The sequence below is a fragment of the Salvelinus fontinalis genome, unplaced genomic scaffold (genome assembly GCF_029448725.1).
Source record: "Salvelinus fontinalis isolate EN_2023a unplaced genomic scaffold, ASM2944872v1 scaffold_2570, whole genome shotgun sequence".
Taxonomy (NCBI): Eukaryota; Metazoa; Chordata; class Actinopteri; order Salmoniformes; family Salmonidae; genus Salvelinus; species Salvelinus fontinalis.
Window position 1 is genome coordinate 1 of NW_026602779.1, and position 8369 is coordinate 8369.

Below are 8369 nucleotides of genomic sequence, written 5' to 3' on the forward strand. Positions count from 1 at the left end.
TCTCAAAACCTACTAATAAACAATAACCAAAACCTAAACCAATAATCATGGGATCAATTTTCACTTGGGGCCATCTCCCTGCCCCTGCCCCCCCCTCAATGCCATCCCTTCATCCTCGTCCAGACTACTGACCGGGGACCCCACGTCCCCATACACGTCCCCATACAGGTAACCTGTACCTCCCTCCATCGCCCAGCTCAGTGCCATCACCGGGAGTTCCAGCTCCTCTAGTGGTGTAAACGAGGATGAACGAGAGGGAGCCCACGAAGGCCCTGCTTCTTCTCCCTCCCTTTCCCCCCTCTCACCACTTTTCCCCCTACCGCTACCCAACGGTTCCACCCTTTTTTTCTTTTTCTTTTTGTATGCTGTATCCCACGGGTTATTTTCCCCTCCCCCATAATCTCGCTCCTCGGGCAAACCCCTGTCCTTAATATAGTCCTCATAATCCTTTACCACCTCCTCATATTCACCTTCCTTCCATCCCTTAATCGGTCCTCTCTCCCACACCCTTTCCAGCACCATTCTATCTATTTCTCTTTTAACCTTCTCCTCCCTCTCCTCTTCTGTCCCGGCTTGTCTCTCCCCTCCTACCTCCTCCTCTCTCCCCTTCTCCTTCCTTTTTTTCCCTTTTTCCTCCTTCCCTTCCTCCCCCTCTGTCCCGACCACCCCTACTTCCATCTCACACTCCCCTGCCCCAACCACCTCTCCTTCTGCCCCAGCCTCCTCTCCTTCTGTCCCGGCCCTACCATCCTGCTCCCCAGACGAACCCTTCTCCCTAATCTCCTTCTCAAAGCCCCTCTTCACCCTCTCCAAATCCCCTGCCCTCCAGCCCTTCCCCGGCCCCCTCCCGCCTTTCTTCTCCTTCAGCGTTCCAAGGAGTCCCTTTTTCTGCCCCATGTCCAAAACCTCCTCTTCTACTTCCTTCCCCTCTGTCCCGACCACCTCTCCTTCCATCTCGACCACCTCTCCTTCTTTCCCGGCCACCTCTCCTTCTCTCCTGTCCACCTCTCCTTCTGTCCCGGCCCTCTCCTCTTCTTTCTCTTCTTCTCTCTCTCCTTCCTCCGGTGCAGTCTTCCCGCCTGTGTCACCTGGTTCTTCTCTTCCTCTTCTACCCCTATCCCCCGCTCTCGCTCCCCCCGCAGCTGCAGACGCGTATGACCTGTGCCGATCCGGGCAATCCCGCCACAGGTGTGTCACTAAACCACACCCATGACATGCCTTAGGCTCAGCACAGTCTCTCGCCTCGTGCTCACCAGACCCACAAAACCTGCACTTTCTAGCCCTACACGAGGCGAGCGCATGACCATAGGCCATACAACGCCTGCAAAATGGAGGCTGACGGGCATAGTACAACGTCCCCCTGTCAGCCCCCAGGGAGAACATCGCCGGGGGGTGTAGGTAACCATCCAAACCTTCTGGATCCTCCCTTAAAAGGGCCTGAAACCCTCTCTTCCCAGTCCAGAACCCCAGGGAGTCCCTGATGAGCCTTGCTGAGGAGACATTGTTCATGAATCTCCCCAGAAAAACCCTCACCTCGTTTTCAGTCACGTGGGGATTATACATTGTCACCGTGACCACACGAAAACTACTTTTCGCCAAACTGGTCACTGCATACTGAGACATAGGCCTTGCCTTACTCTCTTCCTTTGCCATCTTTAGAACCTCTTCATGTTTCCCTTCATTATAAAGGGTCACATCAAAAGCCCTCTCCAACGGATTATCTTGAAGACATAAAACGTCCTTCACCTCCAGTTTCAAGATCCCCATCAAAATGAATCTTCCAAACTGGTCTCTTGCAAAAGGCTCCTCTTCTTTATCCCTCCACGTAAACCTCACTGTATTGGCCAAACCTATTCCAGGTACCGACTTGTTATAACTAGAACGTGCCATTTCCCAACAAAAGAAAAACGCACTTCCAAACCAATAAACCGCTCTCCAAAAAAGGAAACCTCTGAGAAAAACCCAAAAAGCCTTTTCTCACAAAAAAACCGACCGACCACAACCTTTTCGCCCTCCTATCTACGACCTTTTGACTAAGCGAGCTCTGGGGCACCTCGGTACCAAGCTTGATCTTAGCCAAAAGGCCGAGAAGCGATAACCCACAAATGGTACCCTGCAGCCGCCGGGCACCCGGGGGTCTCGGCAGACTTTGGCGGTTTGGCAAAAGGTGGCTCCTCCCCCCCAGCCCCCCCTTCCCTGGCGACAGACAGGCTGGTGTTTTTTATTTATTTTTAAAGTCGCCAATGCGTCTTGAAGTCACTAGCTCTTTACGCCGCCTAGTGCGACGACGACGACGACGACTATTTGTTCAAAGCCCGGCAAATACGCCAGTCGTCCGTCGGGCTTGCTTGAACTCAATTGCCCTTAGCGACTAGTCAAACGCATGAGCAACAAGTCTCTGCTGCGGCGGCGGCGGCGTCATCAACATCTCTGTCAATTTCTCTTGAAACAAGATATAGCGGGCTCTGCCAGAAGCAAAGCCCTTCCAAAAATACTTTGAACTCATAAGTGTTCCTCTCCACGGAAGTCTTTAGTAAAAGGCGAAAGGCTTGTGCGTAATGAAGAGAAACCAGAGTCGTGTGGAAGTCAGACGTCGGGGCCCGAGACACACTCTGTGCACTACTAGGCTGGGATCTCGCGGGTGGGTGGGTGGGTGGGTGGGTGGGTGGTCGGTCACCCAACCCACTCTGCCTACTTTTCCACGGCTGTGTGTGGGTAAAAAGTCACAGACAGACACAGACAGACACAGACAGACAGACAGACAGACAGACAGACAGACAGACAGACAGACAGACAGACAGACAGACAGACACTCACTCACTATCCTGACCAACGTTTTTTTTTTTTTTTTTTTTTTTTTTTTTTTTAAGTAAAATGGCGGGAAACGGGGGAACCCACGAAGAGCGCTTCGCCCTACTTTCACTTTGGATGTTTTTTTCCCCTTGCTTTTTTCTTTCCTTGACAACGGGAGGAATGTGTGTGTTGCACCGTTCCCGGAGGTACTGCAATACCGGGTCGATGCGTGGAGCGGACGGAGCAAGCCCCATTTCCGACTCCCTGTTCAAAAAATCCATTTAATATGTAGTCCCCCGATGGGGGACGTATCAGATATTAAACTGATAAGAACAGATTATTATTCAAAGTTTTTATTTACATTCAACAAACCACCACAATCTTACATCAAAACAAAAATATATATACTTCTAACCAACAACAAAATTCCTCATCTCAAAACCTACTAATAAACAATAACCAAAACCTAAACCAATAATCATGGGATCAATTTTCACTTGGGGCCATCTCCCTGCCCCTGCCCCCCCCTCAATGCCATCCCTTCATCCTCGTCCAGACTACTGACCGGGGACCCCACGTCCCCATACACGTCCCCATACAGGTAACCTGTACCTCCCTCCATCGCCCAGCTCAGTGCCATCACCGGGAGTTCCAGCTCCTCTAGTGGTGTAAACGAGGATGAACGAGAGGGAGCCCACGAAGGCCCTGCTTCTTCTCCCTCCCTTTCCCCCCTCTCACCACTTTTCCCCCTACCGCTACCCAACGGTTCCACCCTTTTTTTCTTTTTCTTTTTGTATGCTGTATCCCACGGGTTATTTTCCCCTCCCCCATAATCTCGCTCCTCGGGCAAACCCCTGTCCTTAATATAGTCCTCATAATCCTTTACCACCTCCTCATATTCACCTTCCTTCCATCCCTTAATCGGTCCTCTCTCCCACACCCTTTCCAGCACCATTCTATCTATTTCTCTTTTAACCTTCTCCTCCCTCTCCTCTTCTGTCCCGGCTTGTCTCTCCCCTCCTACCTCCTCCTCTCTCCCCTTCTCCTTCCTTTTTTTCCCTTTTTCCTCCTTCCCTTCCTCCCCCTCTGTCCCGACCACCCCTACTTCCATCTCACACTCCCCTGCCCCAACCACCTCTCCTTCTGCCCCAGCCTCCTCTCCTTCTGTCCCGGCCCTACCATCCTGCTCCCCAGACGAACCCTTCTCCCTAATCTCCTTCTCAAAGCCCCTCTTCACCCTCTCCAAATCCCCTGCCCTCCAGCCCTTCCCCGGCCCCCTCCCGCCTTTCTTCTCCTTCAGCGTTCCAAGGAGTCCCTTTTTCTGCCCCATGTCCAAAACCTCCTCTTCTACTTCCTTCCCCTCTGTCCCGACCACCTCTCCTTCCATCTCGACCACCTCTCCTTCTTTCCCGGCCACCTCTCCTTCTCTCCTGTCCACCTCTCCTTCTGTCCCGGCCCTCTCCTCTTCTTTCTCTTCTTCTCTCTCTCCTTCCTCCGGTGCAGTCTTCCCGCCTGTGTCACCTGGTTCTTCTCTTCCTCTTCTACCCCTATCCCCCGCTCTCGCTCCCCCCGCAGCTGCAGACGCGTATGACCTGTGCCGATCCGGGCAATCCCGCCACAGGTGTGTCACTAAACCACACCCATGACATGCCTTAGGCTCAGCACAGTCTCTCGCCTCGTGCTCACCAGACCCACAAAACCTGCACTTTCTAGCCCTACACGAGGCGAGCGCATGACCATAGGCCATACAACGCCTGCAAAATGGAGGCTGACGGGCATAGTACAACGTCCCCCTGTCAGCCCCCAGGGAGAACATCGCCGGGGGGTGTAGGTAACCATCCAAACCTTCTGGATCCTCCCTTAAAAGGGCCTGAAACCCTCTCTTCCCAGTCCAGAACCCCAGGGAGTCCCTGATGAGCCTTGCTGAGGAGACATTGTTCATGAATCTCCCCAGAAAAACCCTCACCTCGTTTTCAGTCACGTGGGGATTATACATTGTCACCGTGACCACACGAAAACTACTTTTCGCCAAACTGGTCACTGCATACTGAGACATAGGCCTTGCCTTACTCTCTTCCTTTGCCATCTTTAGAACCTCTTCATGTTTCCCTTCATTATAAAGGGTCACATCAAAAGCCCTCTCCAACGGATTATCTTGAAGACATAAAACGTCCTTCACCTCCAGTTTCAAGATCCCCATCAAAATGAATCTTCCAAACTGGTCTCTTGCAAAAGGCTCCTCTTCTTTATCCCTCCACGTAAACCTCACTGTATTGGCCAAACCTATTCCAGGTACCGACTTGTTATAACTAGAACGTGCCATTTCCCAACAAAAGAAAAACGCACTTCCAAACCAATAAACCGCTCTCCAAAAAAGGAAACCTCTGAGAAAAACCCAAAAAGCCTTTTCTCACAAAAAAACCGACCGACCACAACCTTTTCGCCCTCCTATCTACGACCTTTTGACTAAGCGAGCTCTGGGGCACCTCGGTACCAAGCTTGATCTTAGCCAAAAGGCCGAGAAGCGATAACCCACAAATGGTACCCTGCAGCCGCCGGGCACCCGGGGGTCTCGGCAGACTTTGGCGGTTTGGCAAAAGGTGGCTCCTCCCCCCCAGCCCCCCCTTCCCTGGCGACAGACAGGCTGGTGTTTTTTATTTATTTTTAAAGTCGCCAATGCGTCTTGAAGTCACTAGCTCTTTACGCCGCCTAGTGCGACGACGACGACGACGACTATTTGTTCAAAGCCCGGCAAATACGCCAGTCGTCCGTCGGGCTTGCTTGAACTCAATTGCCCTTAGCGACTAGTCAAACGCATGAGCAACAAGTCTCTGCTGCGGCGGCGGCGGCGTCATCAACATCTCTGTCAATTTCTCTTGAAACAAGATATAGCGGGCTCTGCCAGAAGCAAAGCCCTTCCAAAAATACTTTGAACTCATAAGTGTTCCTCTCCACGGAAGTCTTTAGTAAAAGGCGAAAGGCTTGTGCGTAATGAAGAGAAACCAGAGTCGTGTGGAAGTCAGACGTCGGGGCCCGAGACACACTCTGTGCACTACTAGGCTGGGATCTCGCGGGTGGGTGGGTGGGTGGGTGGGTGGGTGGTCGGTCACCCAACCCACTCTGCCTACTTTTCCACGGCTGTGTGTGGGTAAAAAGTCACAGACAGACACAGACAGACACAGACAGACAGACAGACAGACAGACAGACAGACAGACAGACAGACAGACAGACAGACAGACAGACAGACACTCACTCACTATCCTGACCAACGTTTTTTTTTTTTTTTTTTTTTTTTTAAGTAAAATGGCGGGAAACGGGGGAACCCACGAAGAGCGCTTCGCCCTACTTTCACTTTGGATGTTTTTTTCCCCTTGCTTTTTTCTTTCCTTGACAACGGGAGGAATGTGTGTGTTGCACCGTTCCCGGAGGTACTGCAATACCGGGTCGATGCGTGGAGCGGACGGAGCAAGCCCCATTTCCGACTCCCTGTTCAAAAAATCCATTTAATATGTAGTCCCCCGATGGGGGACGTATCAGATATTAAACTGATAAGAACAGATTTTTTTTTTTTTTTTTTTATTACAAAAATTTACAATTTACTGTGACATTCTTTTTCAATCAACACTTTTCCATTGTTATACAAATTTTACACTTCCCCAAATTCCCTTACAAAATTCTTCCCCATACACGTATTTTTCCATTTCAATCACATTTCTTAACTTCCATACAAACAAATAGAAGGCATCTGCTGGTACCGTTTTGTCCTTCTCCTTTTTAATGCAAACATTCCTTTTTTCCCACAGTACCAGCTTCCCTAAACTAATAATACGCCATACGGCTCTAAACTGTTCCTTTGGCAGTTTTAGAATTTCCTCTCCATACACTATATTCTTCCCATTCAAAACAATCTTGTTACAGACCTTATTAATAACAGGCTCACACTTTCCCCAGAAATCTCTTGCAAAAACACACTCCCAGAATACATGCATCACTGTTTCACATTTTTTACACCTGGGGCACTCTGCGTTCACTGCGCAGTTGTGCCTATACATCCTCTCCTTTACGGCCAACCTATTTAAAGCACACAGCCATCCCAAATCCTTGCACTCATTATCCATCCATTTTGGTTGTATCCCCTCCCAATTAACTACTTTCAGATCAGCCTCATATCTCTGCTCCCAATTTTCCCTTATAATTTCATACATTTTCCTATGGTCCAATAAGACCTCTCTTTCAATTTCCTTTATGTGTATTTTCAGAAATGATATGGCCTGTGCGTAATACTTAGGTTTTACCTCTGCATTCGGAACCCTGTTGTCCCAAGGTAACATCCCTCTTAAAGTCGACCCGAACCACAACCTCGCAAAAAAAAAGGATTTATGTTGTGTCCCTTTCAACACAGTTTTACACATCTGATTGAGGAAAAGACAATCCAGTTTCACCGACAGGCATGGGATGTCCCTTCCTCCCTTTGATACTTTCCCATACATCATCTCTCTCTTTACACTTTCGTATGAGCCGCCCCATATAAATGAAAATATCAACCTTGTCACAACGATTTTGCTCCTGGCATTGATTGGGAATACCAGTGCCAGGTAGATTAAGGTTGGTAATATATCTGTTTTTATTACCATAATCTTTCCGCTAATCGTTAACCTTCTGCTTTTCCACATATTGAGTTTTACCTTTACTTTTTCAATCTTTCCTTCCCAATTTTCCTTTATCCCATCCTCTTGAAAGAAATACACCCCTAATATTTTTAGACCATCTTTGCAGACAGTTATACCTCCCTTGCCCTCTGCTCTCCCTTCCCAGGCACCGCAGTACATCATAGAGGACTTCCCCAAATTAACTTTTGACCCCACTGCTTCTCCATAAGTTTTCAACAGTACAATCGCCCTATCTATCGCTCGGTCAGAACATAAAAACAAAGTGGTGTCGTCTGCATACTGGGCAATTTTCACCCTTTCTCCGTTACTCCCTGGGATATGCACCCCGTCTATACCTGTATCATTCCTCATCAAATTTGCTAGCGGTTCAGCAAATAACACGTACAGTAGTGGCGACAATGGGCACCCCTGTCTCACCCCACCCTCTTGTAGTACTGGTTTGCTGAGAAACCCGTTAATTTGTACTCTACTGTATGCCTTATTGTACATTGTCTTAACCCACTTAACCAAAGTCGTGCCACAATTCATTCTTTCTAGAATTGAGAACAGGAACTCATGACTGACCCTGTCGAAAGCCTTCTCCTGATCGACACTCAACACACACAAAGGTAGGTTTCTGTCCTTGGCCCAAACGATCACATCTCTGGTTAACTGTAGGTTATATGTTGCAGACCTATTCCTAACCCCGCATGTCTGGTCCTCATTAACCAGGCTTGGCATTACCTCTTTCATCCTATTTGTTATTACTTTCCCCAAAATTTTATTGTCCACATTTAGCAAGGTAATGGGCCTCCAATTTTTTAAAAGCTCTTTTCCTCCCTTCTTGTAAATTAAGCTTATTACGCCGGACCTCATAGATTCCGGCATCAACCCCTCGACCAAGATCTCTTTGTACACCTCCAGTA

At 49.1% G+C, this 8369-nt stretch overlaps 3 non-coding genes and 1 pseudogene across 3 annotated transcripts; all 4 read right to left on the minus strand.

The window, feature by feature from the left end:
* Positions 1-2461: 2461 nt before the first annotated feature.
* Positions 2462-2578, minus strand: LOC129850975 (U5 spliceosomal RNA). The gene has a single exon (XR_008758922.1). It is a non-coding gene; the product is annotated as a U5 spliceosomal RNA (small nuclear RNA).
* Positions 2579-2977: 399 nt separating this feature from the next.
* Positions 2978-3197, minus strand: LOC129850974 (U2 spliceosomal RNA; annotated as a pseudogene).
* Positions 3198-5687: 2490 nt separating this feature from the next.
* On the minus strand, positions 5688-5804 carry LOC129850976 (U5 spliceosomal RNA). The gene has a single exon (XR_008758923.1). It is a non-coding gene; the product is annotated as a U5 spliceosomal RNA (small nuclear RNA).
* Positions 5805-6200: 396 nt separating this feature from the next.
* Positions 6201-6387, minus strand: LOC129850973 (U2 spliceosomal RNA). Its single transcript, XR_008758921.1, has one exon. It is a non-coding gene; the product is annotated as a U2 spliceosomal RNA (small nuclear RNA).
* Between the last annotated feature and the right edge of the window lie 1982 nt (positions 6388-8369).